This window comes from Ochotona curzoniae, unplaced genomic scaffold (genome assembly GCF_017591425.1).
Source record: "Ochotona curzoniae isolate NIBS_2020 unplaced genomic scaffold, NIBS_Ocur_1.0 scaffold_4701, whole genome shotgun sequence".
In the NCBI taxonomy this organism is placed as follows: Eukaryota; Metazoa; Chordata; class Mammalia; order Lagomorpha; family Ochotonidae; genus Ochotona; species Ochotona curzoniae.
Window position 1 is genome coordinate 60713246 of NW_024467122.1, and position 19232 is coordinate 60732477.

A 19232-nucleotide genomic window follows, 5' to 3' on the forward strand; every position below is an offset into this window, starting at 1 on the left:
CTTCTGAAACTCTGCCTTTCAATTAAATAAGTGTTTTAAAAAAAATCTATTCTTGAGTGGAACCCTCAGAAGTCAAGGTATGCTTTAAAGATCAAAGTGTAAAGATGTTAGAGCAAACTGCAGATAAGCGCAAATGTATTATTTGGACCTATATCAAAAGCCACTAAAATGATAGCCAGAAGAACGTAAGTGGATTTAAAACTTTTTAAAATACTGATCAAATAAAAGTTAAAACACTCCTCATTACTTTTTCATTGTATTTCTACAAATTCAGAAGAAATTGCTAACATTTTATCTACAGAACCCTTTAGCCTTGTCATGAGAAAAGTTTTATGTGAACACAATGCTACTTAGAACAATCAGACAGCTCTGCGGAAGAAAGGCTGTGAGAAGCCTCTGGTGTTCCCTACCTAGCTTCATGGAAAGGCAGCAGAGAATCAACTCCAGGACAGAGAGATCAAGTCCAAAGGAAGATCCCACAGAGCCAGTCAAAGCCCCATCAAACACCAAGACACTAAAAGGGGGGAACTGGCCTATGAGTTTGGGAATCACAGGGGAAGATCAGCCCAAGAATTCAGGAGGATGAAGAGACTGCACAGCTGGTCTTAGCACAGAAACAGACAGAAAAAGACCACTGAAACTGCTGTTATATGGAACACCAGGGAGAAGTTCTTATCTCCTATGTCACAGTGATGTATTGGATCCCCTCGCTCTTCTCTGCCCAGCTTACACAATTTCAAAGGTTCCCTGATGAGCTTCTGTATATGAGAGATGATTGAAAGTAGCAAAAGGTTTTACAAGCCATACTAAACATCTGTGCTATATGTTACAAGCATCATATGCATATATGTTACAATTCTACTATCAGATTTAATGTTAGTGTGAAAGGCACATTTAAGGTATAAATTTTGATTGCAAAAGTTTCTAAATTGTTGTTTTTATCTCAGGAAACATTTTCATGGTGGCATTTGGCCATCCTTCACTGCTTTACCAGGCATATTAGCAGGGAGCTGGATCAGAAGCAAAGCAGCTGGTTCAAAAGTCAATACATTTAATTTATTTTTTAAAATATTTGTTTTATTTTGATTGGAAAGGCAGATATACAGAGAAGAGGAGAGACAGAGAGGAAGATCTTCTGTCTGATGATTCACTCCCCAAGTGACCGCAAACGGCCAGTGCTGCACTGATCTGAAGCTGGGAACCAGGAACCTTCTCCAGGTCTCCCACGTGGGGCAGGATCCCAAGGCTTTGGGCCATCTTCGACTGCTTTCCCAGGTCACAAGCAGGGAGCTGGATAAAGTGGGGCTGCCAGGATTAGAACCGGTGCCCATATGGGATCCCAGCACTTTCAAAGTGAGGACTTTAGCCGCTAGGCACTGGTGCCAGGCCCAAGATACATTTTTTTCAGTGGAAACATCCCAGTTCCTGGGGTTCACTTTTTCACTCTTCAGCCATTAATAAAATGATCATGAACCAACCTAAATTATATCTATATCCACTCCATTCTAAGCTTGTCTTATAAACCATATTGAATTCATCAATATGCATGTATGATTTGTCTGGGTTACATCCACCCCTCCTCTAGATACCCCATTTCCATCTGATTGTGTCTCATCTTTCTGGTAAAGCTCCGTGTTTCCTGCAGACAGCCCTCCTGGGTACTGCCTCTCCATGATCCCTCACCACTAGACTGACAACAGCCCAGCTGTCACTCAAGAGCTAATTGTGTCTACCATCTGGCTTTGTCTAACAACTTCTTCCTTCCTCTGGTCCTTCTGTTCCCGGTTGATTTCATTCAGGAATGACTCAAACATGTTATGGAGCTCCACTGATAGCCACAGCCCTTTTTTTTTTAATAAATTAAAATATGTTTCTGTTAACTCAACTGTACATGTTGAGAAACCATGTGTCCACTACTTACCTAGCAGCCATTCATGGTATTAAAGGCTTTCGACCAAGCCACTTGCCTCAAGAAGTTGACAATCAGGGCAAGGCAGCAAGATGAACTCACTGATGACAAATGGACAAAGATGGCATTCTATCAAGGAGCAAAATGCCTGGTACCCCATGCAGACCACAAGCACAGGATAGAAGCAGAGATAAATCTGGGGTCAGGACACCTGGATCCTGCTACTTATTTCCTTGCTCTATGGCCTTTGTGAATCAGATGGTCTCTTCCTCTGTTGCCTGCATATTGGAATATTTATCTGGAGCACATTAAATGAATACATTTCATAAATTGTTACTGATGCCTTATAAAATTGTTGGTTTCCAAGCTAAGCCGGCCCTGGGAGGTCATGAAAGGGGGGGTCACCTGACTTTGAGGCAGAAATTAAGTCTAAGCACCTTCAAAGTGAGGCAAAACTCGGCAGCCCATGAGGACTGGGAAACAGAGCAGGCTTGCTGCAAGATCATGTTGTGACTACAATTTAAACAAGTATCAAGGAGCCCAGCTAACAAGACCAAAATATACAAAGGTGAATAATATATAATTCTTCTGCTCAGGATGTATGGTAAAAAGCAGGTAAGATAAATACACTAATAATATGAAACTGGCTTTACATTCAAAAGAACATTTATGACATGGGGGTTCTGGTTCCTCTGCTATCATCTGTGTTCCACCCAGCATGGGTCACCCGCCCTCCCTGGCCTTGTTTGTTCAGATAGAAAGTACGGACTCAATGGTCTCTTCCCAACTCCATGCTCTATGAGTCTAAAGTTCATTTTAGCCAGCAGAAATTAAAACAGGATTAGGATGACATCTGTCCCTTGTCCCATCTCTCCTGAATGAGGGACGCCACAGGGAAGAAAGGGATCTAAGAGACTTTAGTGTAAAAATTACTAGGTAGAAAGGAAGTGGCAAAGGGAACTCTCAAGAGTGGAGTCCTTGGGTCCAGGAAAGAAAACCAGTGCGGTCAAAGGAAGGCCATGACTGCACAAACCAGTAAGAGGGAACACACTGGGACGTCAGCGTGAACACTGATGAAAAAAGGACTGGAGCAGCATGTTCTCAGCCTAAATAAACCATGCTGGGCACGTGGGGCCCTCCTGCTGTTATGCCCAGACTGCTCTGTCACGTGTGGTTGCACCTGGCAGCCACGCGCAAGTGTGTACTAGGGAATCCAGCTAGACCTCCCTCTGCCTGTGCTGTGTGTTCTCCTCTCGGGAGCCTGCAGTGGGCACTTGCTTCCATTTAAAGCATGAGTCTTGCCCAATCCTGCCCATTAGTTCAATATCACTCATCCAAGTGCATACCGGTGAAAACACATAATGGCCAGGACACCAGCCTCCTCCAGCCTCCTCTCTCACTCTCCTTGAAAGAATTACCACTGCTACCAATGATAATAAAAAATTATGTATCAGAAACATTTTCCAGTTACCTAATGCCTGTAGATTTTTCAGAGAAGAATTCCCTTACCTAACCACATCTCCTAAATTTTTGTTCTAATTGAAAAACACACTGCTGTAAGAATGCACATGGACAACTCCTAACACATACGAGTAATAACTTTTCTAGAAAATTGCTTCCTGGACCTCCAGGCTTGGGTGGTGGGAGCTTCCAGCAGCATGGCGGCTGCTGGGGGTACCTGAGCCAGTTTGGACTCAATGCTTGGGACCCAGAGGCGAGCTCTGGGGTCTTGGGGTGTAGAATTACTGCCTAGGGACATCCATGGATAAGGCCACTATCCATGGATCAGGAAGGAATCCTGAAGGACGCCCAATGACAGGGTCACTGTACTTGCAGGTAACCAACGGGACTGAGACCTGGTGGTTTGGAGGGGAGAGACCTAAAGATCTGCATGGGTCAGACTGATATACCAGCCTACATGGGAGTCCTGAGTAGGGCTTGTTATCATGGAACATTGCTGACCACCACATACCAGTCAATGCCAAAGTTAGGGCTGGGGGCCTGTTCAGCCAGCAGGACTAGATCCCTGGTACGTGACTGAATGTCAGAACAGGGAATGGGTCACAGCAGGCAGGGCTATGACACTAACCAGAACATAGGAGAACCAGGTCTGGGGGTAGATTCTGTGGGGGATATGTGGACCCAACCCTGTGGAAATACAAGTCCCACAAGTTAGCTCAAGAGTTGGAATGATGATAGGCTAAGCTAGATGTGACCATGGAACCTGCATTCATTCACAGGTAAAGGGACTGAGAATAGTCTGGGCAAATCCAGGCTGCACACCCACATGTGCATCCTAAAACAAGGTGTGGGGCGAGCCAGGCCACAACATTCACCAGCTCATACAAGGCCAAGATGGAAGGGCAGCTATGTCTGGCAAAGGCCTAACATCTGCAGGTATGTATGAGATTTGGTTCTGGGATTGGGCCAAGTAGGGGAATGTGGGAAACTCCCCTAGTAGGTCATAACTCTCACTGATGATCCAGGCCTGGGATCAGGCAAGCTGGGCAGGCTAGCTCCAACTGTTAGTTAATGTGTAGTTTGGTTTTGTTGGGGGCAGACCAGGCAGGGCTGAGCAAACCTTAGTCACTGGAAAGAGCTTAAGCCAGGCTGGAGCACAGATCATGCACAGGATAGGCTGTTACAACTACCAGTTTGCATGAGCCAGGGATGGGCTCACTGAACAGGGCCACGTTCCAGCACCCCTCAGCAAGAGTTAGGACTGGCAGCAGGCTGGGTCAGGCCAAGAATACAGCATCCAAAGGCAAAGTTCATAACAGGTAAGGGACTATGCCAAGGTGGGTCAGAGCAACCACTGGCGTGCGCAAGATCTGTAGCTGGGAACAAGCCTGGTTGGGGAGCGAAGGGGATGCCCTGGCTGGGTTGTGGTTCCCACTGGTAAGTGAGGGGCAGGAGTGAGAGCTGCATTCTGGTCTGGATATGGCTGCAGTGTCCCTTGGCACAAGTGTAGACTGGGGCTGGGTGCACTGAACTGGGCTAGACTCCAGTCCCACTGGTGCTCATGAGGACCAGGGAAGGTGCAGGACCAGCTAGTTTTATGCCACTGCTAAGCCATGTGTGAGCTGTGTCTGTGTGTGGACCTGGCTTGGCTGGGCTGTAGCACCCAACAATAAAACCTGGAATGGGTTGAAGGCTGGTCAGGAAAGGCTGCTGTTCCTGCTAGGACAGGAGGTTGATGAAGTAGGGCTGGCCCATGGACCCACTGATGGGTATGAGACCTGGTATTGGGAGAGGTTCTGATGGAGGAGCCTGGAAAACTCCTCTGTCAGGACAGAGTCCTTACAGGTGAGCACAAGAACCACAATAGGGAGCAGCCCAGACCAGGCCAGGGAATGCTGCCCACCAACTTACATTTGGCTCAGGTCAGGGGTGGACTAGGCAGAGCCAGTTCATATGACCTGTTGGCAAATTCATGCACCAGAATGGAGTATGAGTCAGGCCAGGTTTGGTTGCAACACATGCCAGTACACATTACAGCTGGGACTGGGCTGGGCTAGGCTGGGCTAGGCTGTAGCCCCCAACAGCATGACCTGGAATTGGGGGTGGGTCAGGCATAGCTAGGCTAAAGCACCCACTGGCAAATGCCAAGTGGAAGTGGGCCATGATAGACCCAGCTGCAGCACCCAAGCTGCACATGTAAGACCCAGAGGGGAGGGGTAAAATCAGTAGGGGGCTGCCTGGGGTTCCTCTGCTGGACTACCACTCCCACTGGTGAGCATCAGAGTCAGGACTGGGGCAGGCATGGCTATTCACAGTGGCACCCACTGGCACATGTGTGGGCTGGACAATGGGGCTGGCTGAACTAGGCTTCAATGCCCATTGACATGCTTGAGAGCTGAATGGGATGTGGGACAGACTTGACCAGCCTGCTCTACATACTGGCAAGCACAGAAACCAGGGTAAGGGGCAGGCCTGGTGGGGGTTATTGCGGGTCACTCTGACTAGTCTATAGCTACCACTGGTTCACATGAGGGCCAAGTGTGTGGTGGGCAGGATCGGGATGGGCTGCAACACCCATTTTGGTTTGTGTAGAAGACAGGGCTGGAAATAGAACTGTCCCAGCAATGGCAACATGGCCAGCAATGGCCAGCAAATGCATAAGCCAGTTGGGGCAATGGACTGTGCCAGACCCTATATTGGCAAGCACACACAAGAATCAGGTCTGGGAACACCTCTTTGGGGATCTCCTAACTGAACTGCTGGACTCAGAACCCCAACCATGAAGGGAAGTGCAGGTTCCAAGGTCTGACCATGAAGTCCATATGTCAAAGCTGAGCCTCCTCAGAGGCTCAGACGGAGCAGTGGACAGCATATCCAAGTGCACATGGAAGATATGGCAGTACATTGAAGCCTGCAGAGGATACCAGCTACCATAACAGGACTGAGGACAGAACAAATGGATCAACTACCCCAGCCAAGTGTTAGCAGTGAAAATCTGGGCAAACTGAGACTCTAAGATGGACTGTGTCAACCAGTGGATTCTAGAGAAATTTCATTGGGCTTGAAATGGCGAGACTAGCAGCAATTCAGAACTGTTAAACTATCAAAACCACTTGAGCAGTGCCCTTGGAGCATGCCCCACATTGGGAACCCTGGGATGGTTGGGAGGCTGGGTGTGGCTTCTCTCCTATGTCCCCCGCTTCCTCCAAGTACAGGAAGGAAAAAAGAGAATATGGAAACAATGGTCTTACCCACTTTTCTATAGCCCTTGATCCTTTGCACCCTAATCAACTATGTAAAGCTCATCAAAATAAGAAGAAAACCATGGACCAAAAAAGAAAAAAGAAAATTGCTCGCTAACCTTTTTGTAATAGTTGTGTGAGCCACTAGGACAAACACCCGTGATCAAAGAAAATACTGAGTTTGAAGGTTTCAGCAAGGCCAGGACCTGCTCTTACCATCTCTGGAAAAGACTGAATATCTCAATGTATCTGAATTACTTCAGTACACAACAGATAGGAGCTGAGCTCCAGAGTGGGTGTCAGTGACATTTCTGGGCCCCATGAACGTGCATGTTCAGTAATTCAAGCTAACGCCAAATCACTGCCCGATAAGATTGCTTCCCACTCCCAAATTCACACAGTCACCAACAATTGGTGTCTGTGGCTAACCTTCTCTAAATGGTAGCCAATTGTTATCCACAGTGCCATTTCTCTGAGAGCGAGGTGCAATGTCTTTTGAAGTTGGTTGGCTATTCAGTTTCTTTCTACAGAAAAGCACCTTCCTGTCCTGTGAGACCATCCAGGTCCTCTGAGGTCTTGGCCACACCTTCAGGTGGGTGGTACCAGCATTGTCCACCCATTTCCTAATTAATCAAGAGATCACCAATGGGGAACATCTCACCTATAGGTTCCCCGCCCAACAAGGAGGGGTCAAGGAAGGCTTAAAACCCCTAGACCCTTCCTCAAACCTTTGGTGTCTCTCTCTCCCTCCTCTTTTGAGAGCACCCCACCTCCCGGCTTCTTTTCCGGAGGTGCTTCCCCTTCCTTCCCTTCCCTGCTCCCTGGTCCCTTCGCAAATAAACTTTTCTGTTTGCAACAGATTCCCGGCTTTTTATTTCTATACTAAGCTGAGGAAAGAACCCACCGGGCATTTCTGGTAACATATTTTCCCTGGCGCCCAACGTGGGGCTCGAAAAAAGAGACTAGACGGGAGCCACGTGGCCCAGCTCAACTGAGAGAAGACTTCACAAGGTCTGTATGCCTTCCCTCAAGTGGGACTGCACCCGTGGAAGTGACCCTTGGCACCCCATGGCTCTGCATGAACACGGAGGACCCCCGGCCACGGCCTAGCTATGGTCGAACCTCCAGAGGGATTGTATAATTAGGGGGGTGGTGTAAGGAAGGGCGGCTGTTCAGGCTTCCAGAGGCCTAATCCCTAACCACCTCTGCCCTTTCCTATCACCTTCATTCTCCTTTCGGGAGCAAGGCCGTGGGTGCGTGTGTTCGGAGGAAATCTGGAGGAGGACTGACAGTCTCTGGCAGAGGCGACACTTCTGCGTGACTAGAAACTCCCCAGGTGGATTCTGAACGCCGACCGCCCGAATGGGTACCCTAGTGCCGAGCTCCCAGCCACGTTTCGGGCTGGTCTCTCCTCGGTGGAGGAGGGGTGAGACTCCTGGCCACCCCCACGAGTGTGCGGCTTGGGTTGATCCCTTAAAGTGACTCGTGCGGAGCTTTGGACGACCCCCTCTACACTCCCCAGATGAGTTGAGAAAAGGCCAGTCCCTTTGTCCTGTCTCCCATCTCCGGTCTATCATCCAAGCAGCTTCCCGCCTCTGAAATCCAAACAGCCTTAGAATGGGAGAGCGCATTTGGAGCTGCGCAGTTAGGAGATTTTTCCCTTAGAAGCTCCGATAGCCACAGGGAGTCTTTGAGGAATTCAGGGAACCTGCAGCCAGGTAGAAACCTTATCACCTTTGAAGCCAGAACCAGCCATGGAAAAGGGAGGGGCAGTCTTGGAGTATGCTGGCTCAGGAATTTAACACCAAAGTTCTATTTGCATTCCTATTGTGATTCTTAACAGGCACCATTTGGGATGGGGGAAATCAGCTAGCCCAAGGCAATTTGAGAAACTTGCCCTTGCTGTTTTCCAGTTTGCTTTTCGTTTCCCAGTTTGTTTTGGGGCAAGCCTATTTTAAGGCCAGCTCCATGCCTTGCCAACTTTCAGCCATATTGAGATCATGCACATTTCTATGGGCTTTTATTTTGACCAGGTCGAGAAAGTTCAAGCAATAAGCATTAGCAGTTATGTTCCTTAGCTACAGGGCTACTTTAGATTTTCAGGAAAAGGATCACCATGGAGAAGTGGTTACCAAAGGTTCCGGAGCCTCCACAGGGGGTTGAGATAGTCACGGACAGGTGGGGCGAGGCAGGGGTAATAGTGGTAGTCCCCAAGCTCGTGGATCCTGTCCCGGCGGACAGCAGGACCACTCCTGTAATGACCGCGCACAAGGTATGGGACAATGATCATGATCATGGACAGGTGGGGCGAGGCAGGGGTAATAGTGGTAGTCCCCAAGCTTGTGGATCCTGTCCCGGCAGACAGCAGGACCACTCCTGTAATGACTGCGCACGGGGTCAGACTGGACTTGCCCCCAGCTCTGACATACACTTTGGGCATAGGCTAGACAAGGGAGAAGGGGGCAAGTCTCTCTCTCTAGCCTGTTCATTGTCTCTTTATTGCTCAGATGGGATCTCAACATTCGCGAGTGGACTCCCGAACTCCTCTTGGTTGTATCCTTAAACATTGGGACATATTTGGTTCCCGGATAGTGAGCAAAAAGGACTTGATCTTTTTCTGCATGAAGGCTTGGCCCAAATACTCTCTTGCTAATGGTGAAACTTGGCCTCCCACAGAGAGTCTTAATTACCATACTATTTCAGAGCTGGACAATTATTGTAGACGTTGGGGAAGGTGGGTGGAAATTTCATATATTCGAATGTTTCTCCATCTTCGGGATCATCTTAAGAATGGCAGAATAGAAAAAAACCTAATTCAGACAACTGGGGAGTTGGCCACTTCTGACTCAAAGGAAGAAGGTAATTTGCAAGTGAATAAAGATCCTCCTTCACTGAAGGAATCACCTGAAGGGATTCCATCAGCCCCTCCTCCACAGGGACCTAGTCCCTGCTTATCTTATCCGGAGGAGCCCTGCCCCCCTTATCCACAGGCATCAAAGGAAAAGGCTTCTAGGTCTCATCCTCCAGTGAAAGGAGAAGCCATGCTTCCTCTTCAGGCTGTGGGGGTAGGAGAGTTTGGTGTACAGATTGGTTACAAGCCTTTCTCTCTTGGAGAACTCAAGGAAATAAAGAATGATTTGGGCAGTTACACCGACAACCCTGATCAATATGTACAAACTTTTGAGCGACTCCAGTTGGTATATGACCTAGCTTGGAAGGATGTAATGTTACTATTAGATGACACCCTAAATGCCTTAGAAAGAAAGAGGGTGCTGGAAAAAGCTCGTGAGGCTGGGAACAATTATTATGCATCTCAGGGGAAAAGCATCAGAGACAAGGCAAACATCCCCATTGGAGCAGAGGCAATCCCCACAAAGAATCCCAACTGGGACCCACAAGACGAAAGACATGAGTGGGAACGAAATCACTTCATTTACTGTATTCTAGAGGGATTAAGAAGGGCGAAAGTTAAGCCTTTGAACTATAGCCAGCTCACCGCTGTCCATCAGGGGGAGAATGAGCCACCAATGACCTTTCTAGAACGCCTCAAGGGGGCAATTGTGAAGTTCACTAATTTAGACCCAGATACAGCGGAGGGTGGAGCGATCCTCAAGGACAAGTTCCTTGTACAGTCTGCCCCAGATATCAGGAGAAAGCTCCAAAAGCTTATGGCAGACCCTGACAAGTCTTCCTTGGACCAGTTGATCCAGGCAGCCAATGCTGTTTACTATAATCGAGACTTAGAGAAGGAAAGGCAGAAGGACAGGCGCCACAGTGAGATGCTGGCCGCTATGAGTGCATCCACCCCAGGGAAAAGGACCATGAGGTGCTGCTACAACTGTGGGAAGCCAGGACATTTTCAGAGGGAGTGCCCTCGAACCACAGGCCAGGAGTCTCCTCCGGGACCATGTCTTGTCTGCAAAGGGGATCATTGGAAATCGTGCTGCCCCCAGCTCCAGAGAGAGCAGGGGTCTGCTGACCAGGACCCCCAGTGATGGATCCCAGGGACTCCTATCTAGGCTCCCACCATCTGAGTTCGTACTGAGGAGCTTCAGGTCTCCCTGATGGTGAGTCTCTCAAAAGGTCATTTTCTTGCTGGACACAGGTGCTTGATTCTCTGCCTTGCCCTCTCTCCTAGACCGAGGTCCGTTCAAAGTAACTGTATGGGACATCTCTGGCCGTGGGCTTGTACTTGGGGATATCTCCACTTCTACCACTCTTTCCTTGTTATTCCTCCTGCACCTGTCCCTTTGTTGGGATGAGATATTGGTAAAGGTCCTTGTAGGCTCAGTCTTTGCCCTTGATGTACAAGGTCATTTTCCCTCCTGGGGTAGATACTGACTCTATGGTCTAAGGTCAACCAGATTCTATAGAACCAACCTGGGATACTCTGGAGGATTTAAAGCTGCTTTTCAAAAAGGCACCTAACAGATAAGTGTTTCCTATATGCTCCCCCACATCTTGTCACCTGATACTGTTATTGCAACTAACAAAATGGGGCCCTAACTAAGAACGTTATTAGTGCAGGCTTATAGAATCAGGCCCATTGTTGAGCAGGCTCGTCAACTTAAGGTTATCAGACAAAAGCCTAGGTCTAGCACAGTGCAGGGAACAGGAGCGGAATTTCACTCCTAGACACAAGCTGTTCTGATAGAGATGTCCCAAAGGCGTGGAAGGTAGATCCAATGTGAGTCAGGTGTGTTGATCTCACCTTTGTCTCCTTCCTCTGTGGTCTTCAGTGCACACCTGGATGCCACAGGCTAGTCATAGGTATCCTCATTTCAGTACTCCCAGCACATGCTATTCTGACGAGTGTGTCCCAGTGCAAAACCAGGATATACTTGAACTGGCAGGAGTCCCAGAACTAGCATGGCGCAGGAAATGGGAGGCTGAACAGGGATATTTCAGTCTTTGCTACCTTAGATACTGAGATTCCTTTGAGCATCAGAACTTACTACACCACGGCCTCCTGTATTAAACTTTCATTGAAAAATTAGCCTATGGACGCCCTTTGCATCTGTGTTGGCTCCTGCTCTACATAGAGCATGCAACTGGCTCCTCAACTGTCTTATGTTTGTTTCCTGATTAGGGGTCTTCAGACTCAAGGTGGCCTTGTACATGCAAACTTGTGTGACAACCAGACCAACTTCTGCCATGGCAACTTGGATGACCTGGACCATCTCTCTGGATCCCACACCTTCAGGGGCCCCTTACCCAAACGTCGTCCCAATTCAGCAGGAAGCAGCCAGAAGACATCGTCGCCCCTTTTCCCCTACAGAAGTAGGATGTGGGATTTCAAGAGGGGGGACTGAGACCATCCAGGTCCTCTGAGGTCTTGGCCACACCTTCAGGTGGGTGGCACCAGCATTGCCCACCCATTTCTTAACTAATTAAGAGACCACCAATGGGGAACATCTCACCTATAGGTTCCCCGCCCAACAAGGAGGGGTCAAGGAAGGCTTAAAACCCCTAGACCCTTCCTCAAACCTTTGGTGTCTCTCTCTCCCTCCTCTTTTGAGAGCACCCCACCTCCCGGCTTCTTTTCCGGAGGTGCTTCCCCTTCCTTCCCTTCCCTGCTCCCTGGTCCCTTCGCAAATAAACTTTTCTGTTTGCAACAGATTCCCGGCTTTTTATTTCTATACTAAGCTGAGGAAAGAACCCACCGGGCATTTCTGGTAACATCCTGGGCCTTGCATTTCCACAGGGCTGCCACTTTCTTACATATGCATAGGAATTCTTCATATAGTCTGGATTCTAAACCTTTGTTAGTCACCTACACTGCAAAATATTCTTCCTGTTTGTGGCTTGTCTTTTTCCTTTTTTAATGAATCTTTTTTGTTGGTTGGTTAAGATTTATTTCATTTATTTGAAAGGCAGAGCTACAGAACAAGATGAAGAGTTAGAGAAGAGAGCCATCTCCCATCCACTGGCTCACTCCCTAAATGGCTGCAAAAGCCAGAACTGGGCCAAGTCAAAGGCAGGAACTGGGAGCTCCTTCTTGGTCTCCCACATGAGAGCAATGGGCTGACATATTTGGGGCATCTTCTGCTTTCCCAGGCCCATTAACAGGGAGCTGGATCAGAAGTGGAACAACTAACACACAAGTCAGTGCCTATATGGGATGCTAGAGTCACAGGCTATAGCTTAATCCAGTGTACCACAATATTGACCTCTCCCCTCTACTTTCAAATAAGGAAATCATTTGAAAGACTGATACACATAAAGGTTAAGAAATAAATGGCAGGACCAAGATTAGAAGCCAGGCATATTCTCAAATACTATTTTCATTGTATAGGGCATAATAAATTGAATATTCTTCGTGTCTGAAGAACATCCCAGGAGTAGTGCTTAACTGGCACTTGGAAAACAGCACCAGAGCTCCCAAGAACATGGGCATACATTTAGAGTCATCCACACAGTTTCATTTCCTGGGGTCTTGGGAGAGACGAGTTGGACAGTTAGGAAGAAGAGGAAGTCAGGATGTAAGGACCAGCACGAGTGATTCAAGGACATGGGGCAGGAGAACCTTCCCACAGAGAGAGCCCGAGCTGAGCAGGCCGTCCCTCACACACAAGCACACAGCACACACTCAAGGCTGGATGCACATCCTTCTTGCCAAGACAGGAGATCTTGTGGCTCTTTGAAGGTGAAGGGCATGACAGAAGGACCTCTGTTCATACTGCATCAGCAAGAAGAGGTCTCTGACAGCATATGCAATAAAGATGACAAGAGAAAGCACCCTGATCAGAGCTCTCGGCCCTTCAGAGGAGGATGGATGTCCAGGCTGGAGCTAGGTGGCCCCACCGCCAGAGAGACAGACATTACAGGAGCACATCGCTCCAGCAGTACCTGTGCCTCATCCATCACCCATGCCCCGCGGCCATCCCAGCCTCTGCCACTGCACCTCTGCTCGCTGGGCTGAGACAGCCTGCAGCCACAGCGGCAACACACAAAAAAGCACGTCCTGCCAAAGACCACACACATGCAGATAGTCAACTCCTGCTTTCAATGTGCTGGACGTGACTCTTGAGCTGTCACCAATGCTGGGGCATGCACTCCATCTGGCTCTGCATGATCCAAGGGCACATGAAAGAAGAAGAGAGTAACAGGAAAAGATGGGCAGCCCTCACAGACAGCTTTAACCATAAGAAGGAAAAAGAGCAATGGGGTGGGGACAATGGGGATCATTTCTTCCTGGAACACTCAATTCTGCAGAAGGCAGAAGCTGAAACAGGGGCAGAGAGGCACCTGCTGACGTGCACAGCCCGGGTTGCCATGGTGCCATCCTACTGGCCAGCAGTTTCCCCAGTGCAACCTCGTGGGCAGCAGTAGCCTCAGGAAAGGAGACAAAAAAGACACTTGTTTGTATTGTAAAGGCTGTCGTGTCAGGAACACCAGATCTGCAAGGGACAAGGTCAGAATTGAGAAAGGCAGAGAACATGATGTCCTAGAACTGTGTTCAATCCACCTGAACCTTCACTGCATGAGATAACCCCGTTCCCCAAACATTCTGCTTCACACTTAGAACTCAGGAATCTTGACAAGCATATCAGCTTTTCACTGAGGCTTTTCCTCACACACAATGACTGCAGGTAAAGGGACTCTGGGCAGACTCCCAGGTGCAAAGCAGCCAAGGAAACTCAACATCTCAAGTCAGGACAGCCTGCAGGATGCCTTGATTCCTGCACTAACCAGTAACTAATCAGTGACTTCAGCACATTTAAGCATTGATACCCTCACCTGCAAAACAGCAAGACTGGTCTACGAGTGCTTGGACCCCCACCACCCATGTAGGAGGCTTCACTGGAGTTCTGGTTTCCATTGTCAACTTGGCCCAGCCTTGGCAAATGGAGCCTTTGGGTAATTACCCAGCATATAGAAGATTCTCATTCTCATTCTCTCTCTTTCTCTCTCTCTCACGTTCTCTTTCCCTCCCTCCCTCCCTCCTAGCCTCCCTCCCTCCCTCGCTCCGTGTCACTCTGCCTTTCAAATATGTACAACAAATTGTTAAAAAAGAAGAGGAAATGTGGGCACAGATAAGACCTGCAGGAAGATGAGGTGAAGCCGTGTGGGGAGAGGCCAGCAGCCCACAGGCCGAGGAAAGTCTGGAGCAGAGCCTGCTTCACAGATGGAAGCCACCCTGACAACAACTCTCCCTCGGACCTCTACACCCACTCCCTTTTTTTTTTAAACATTCATTTATTTTAAAGTCAGAGTTACATAGAGGGATAGAGAAAAAGAGAACACTTCCATCTGCTGGTTCACTCCCCAAATGATGCAATAGCTGTGCCTTGAGACAAACTATAGCCAGGAGCATCTTCTGGGTCCCCTACAAGCATAGTAGGGACCCAAGCAATTGGGCCATTCTACACTGTGTTCACAGGACATTAGTATGGAGTTATATTGGAAATGGCACAGGTGGGACCTGAACTAGCACCCATGTGCAACAATGGCACTGCAAGTAGTGGCTTAACTGACTATGCCACAGCACCCCACCACCACCACCACCACATGCCACCTCATGAAGTCACTCAATCGTTATGGCTGTCAGTTTATGGTATTCTCTTGTGGTACTTCAACTAAAGTTATAGTCATGTGAAGTCCAATACAGACAGTAGAACAGTGGCATGTCTCAGCCCACTCCTCAGCTCTTCGGAACCAGCCTAGCTCACTGCACCGCTCTAAAGCACATGCACCTACCTTCCCTTTTTACCACGGCACCCTCTCCACCCCAACAAAACTACCTCTCCCTTGAAGGCAGCTTTAATTCCCAGAAGAAGTACAGCTTACCCCCATCACACACGTCAGTCCCTCCATTAAAGCTGCCAACGATACGAAACCAAAACCCCTATCAGCGGGTATTTGTGGATACAGGTCCCCAGGGGATGAGAAGACTCAGGTGACTCCTGAGGCAACTCGCCTGTTCAACATCTCTGAGCGTGAAAATCTATGCCCCTTCATCAAGCACAAAAAGAAAGGAGGAATTCAGTCAGTGCTCACCCCCAGTCTCCAGTCACTGATAATGCACCTGTCTGTTTAAGCCTAAGAAACACACCAACACTATGGACTCTTAAAATAACACAGAAAAACGGCAGTTTGTGTTCAATCACATGAAGTTTAAGGATCTGCAAGCCACCACAAAGAAGAAAGAAAAAGAATAAATACAAATCCATACCTTAGCAGGGTGGAGAAAATGCTCGTGTGTTTTTCCAAAATGTTAGAGACTGGAGCCGCCAACACTTCAATAGTTGATGATTTCCAACCACATGTCCTCTTGAGGAGGGTTAATTCTTGTCTGACATTAAGACAAAGAGAGATCTGCGTCTCAGAATGACCTATTTATAAATGTTTTTCAAAAGAGTCTTTTGAAACAGCAGTTCGCTCCATCAACTTTCAAAAGCATGCAGCTCTGTAAAAACCCACAATCCAGCTAATTAGTCTCAGCTGCTGGTCATACGGCCTTGCAAACCAGTCAAGTGATCTTGCCCTTTTCAAGCTTACTCACATCCAAGGCCACTGCCCCAGACACAGGGTGGTTCTACTAACCTCTTCCACTGTGAGAAGGTTCGTAACTTCAACTCCTACTTTGCTCTGCCCCCAGATTCATCAAAGCAGAACGTAGGTTTCCTTGAGCAAACATTTTAAAAGGCATCATCTGCTCAAGACCCTTAAGAGCTACATTAATACTGTTTTTGTTTGTTTGTTTTTTTTGTTTTGTTTTTTAATAAACACAGTGCCTAATCTAAACCAGCCATACAGGAGATGAAACGGCCTGGCAGGAAGGATGAAGCGGGATGACTCACCAAACCTTGCTCCTGGCCTCCCGTCCTGCAAGTGAAACTGCCTACAGGGCCGCCTTGCTGGCATCGCAGCTTCAATGCTTCCTTCACTCAGCTTCCCTCCTAGCAATTCTCCCCAGCCCTCCTTCCAACCCCCATCCCCACACACCCACAACCAGAAATCTGCTGGTCCACAGAGACTCCTCCCCTTCTCCTTCCAATTGGCTCCCAAATCCTCAGGCTCTTTCCTCCTCCTACCCCTATTTCAAGTTTTTATTCCTGTCTTCTGCCTTGTCTTGGTTTTCTCGTGCTCAACCTGGTTCCTTCACTGATCCATCCTCGATGCTGCACCCAAATCCATCTTTCCAAAAGGCAAAGCATTCTCCTTCATAAAACCTATTAATGGCTTCCCATAATGTGCACAATGAACTTCCTACTCCAACATCACATGGACAAACTAGACTCCAACCAGCACAACTATTTGCAACTCTCTAAACCGGTAGCTCTCAAAATGTGGTCCCAAGATCAGTGTCACCAACACCACCTAGAACTTGCAAGAAATGCACATTCTTGGACCCACTGTCCTGAGCCAGCAAAGCCTCAAGGTTTGGCAAAGAAGTTTAACAAGCCCTCCAGGTGAGTCTAATTCACACCAAAGTGCAAGAACTCTAAACCCACCAGCTGCCCCTTTTCTTTGTTAACAGATTCCACAACTGTTCATCTCTGTATTATTATCCAATTTATTTATTTTTAAACTTAACTTATTTATTAAAGTTAACTTTATTTGAAAGGCAGAGCAACAAGCAAAGACAGAGAAGTTCCAACCACTAGTTCACTCCCCAAATGCTGACAACAATCAGGACTGTGCCAACCTGAAGTCAAGAGGTGGGAGCTCCCAATGCCAGGTCTCCAACGTAGCCAATAGGAAGCAGATCCTTGAGCTGTCACTGGCAGCTCCCCAGGGTGCATCTTAGCAGACGACTGGATTCAAGAGCAGAGCTCAAACCTGGGTGCTCTAGTCTATGATAAGGGCAGCCCAGGTAACTTCATAACCGCTGCACTAAACACTCACTACTCCAACTAAGTTCTTGATCTTTGCTATTAGTTTATGAATGGCTTGAAAGCATGGATTATACCTTGTTTATCATTTACTGAGCACATATAAGTCATTGAGTAAAATACTGTGCAGGTAATCAATCCATCTATCCCTTGCCTCTGAGAAAGCTACTCTCTCATTCTGGTAGCTCCATGTATATAAAAGATACATTATGTTCTGTCTACAAAAGCTCACCACCAGCCTCAAAACCATGAGGGGATGGCACTGTGGGCACCACAAACTAAGCTACCACTTGCAATGCCAGCATCCCGTACTGGGGTGCCAGCTCAAGTCCTAAGTATTCAACTTCCAATCCAGCAAATGCAAGTATAAATCCTGTCTCCTGGCTGTTGTGGGCATGTGGGAAGTGAGCCAGCTCATGGAAGACCCTGCTCCCTCTCTGTCACTCTTTTTTGCAAATTAATTACAAAAAAAAAAAAACCCTATGAGCATCTAAAACATCCTCAATATAAGCAGTCTCATAAATCTTCACAGTAAATACAGCAGAACTACACGTCACATCTGTTAGCTCCAGTGTGTATAAATGGTTTCTAAAATGGGAAAGGGCACATTTTTGTGAAGACTTATGGATTTCTCTTTATTATCTGATAATCTCTGGAATTTAAAAATGCTTTAGTAAGGAAATGTGCCAAGATTCTTAAGTTCCAGATAAAATTTTGTTATAGCTAGTATATTTTTTCATTGTAGTAAAGTTTCACAAACAATACTTTTGAACTCTCAGGGTATATAAAACCTTCCTAGGGATTTGTAAAATGCTCACTCTGAGTAACTGTGCCTATGTAATGCCCAGGATTCTGTACACAAAGTACTAAAATGATAATCAGGAGAGATTGATGTTAACTCATCCTAGAACTATTCCTTGAGCTGCAAGTAAAATTTAAACACTTTTCATACAACTATTGGTCTTCCCCTTAAAGCAACAATATCTTTCTGGAAACCTCTGCACTGAAAACATTTTCAAATATCTTTTGGGATTAGGATAAAGACAGCATGTTGAGGATACACAGCACCCCTGCTGTCTTCCAAATTTCAATCACAAAACAATAAAGAGAGATTTACTTCATTATTCCACAGTATGGGGGAAACAGTGACGGGGCACTGGAGGGGTGGAAGGGGAAATCCCTGCATCTATGGAACCGCATCATGAAAAATGAAAGAAGGAAAGAAGCAAATTCACAACAACAAAGATCAAGTAAGTAGAGGCAGCACCATCTTGGGAGCAAGAAAGTAGATGATCAAAGGCAGGTGAGCAGGTCTGGCAAAACTGATTCCCTGCGTGTCAGAACAGAAACCCAAGGAGCCTCATCAGAGGATTTTCACCAAGTCTCAGAGAGTCACGCTGTCAGTCCTCTCAGACATGAAGGAGGGTAAAGCTGGTGCGTACGACATGCAAAATGGTAGAAAGTCTCAAAAAGTAGACCAGTAAACCAACTGAAGGAGGAGAAAAGAAATACGAAACAGTGGGAAAGCAATGAGCAAACAGTAGTAAGTTCTTACCTATCCATAATTACTGCAGATGTAACTAGATTCAATTCTCCAATCAGAAGACTCGGAGTGACATAATGGATAAACATAATAAAAAAAATAATAAACATAAGAAGATCCAACTATTTGCTGCCTTCAAGAGTCACTTTAAAATTAAAGGAAAATATAGACTATAAGGAAAGTGATAAAATATATGCTCCATAAAGATGAAAACCAAGAGAGAATAAGGGTAACTGTAC

The 19232-nt window shown here is 47.2% G+C and overlaps 1 protein-coding gene across 5 annotated transcripts in view; it reads right to left on the reverse strand.

Annotated features, from left to right (window-relative positions):
* Positions 1–19232, reverse strand: part of RAB27A (RAB27A, member RAS oncogene family) — a 77068-nt gene that overhangs the window by 39555 nt on the left and 18281 nt on the right. Inside the window, exons 1-2 of one of the 5 annotated variants that reach the window (XM_040969810.1) lie at positions 16416–16516; positions 15788–15907 (exon numbers count right to left, since the gene is read on the reverse strand). The gene's annotated coding sequence lies outside the window, so the exon portion shown is untranslated. Of the gene's footprint in view, positions 1–676; positions 759–15787; positions 16135–16158; positions 16340–16415; positions 16517–19232 lie in introns of those variants that run through there. The other 4 variants (XM_040969807.1, XM_040969806.1, XM_040969808.1 and 1 more) reach the window with 4 other exon arrangements.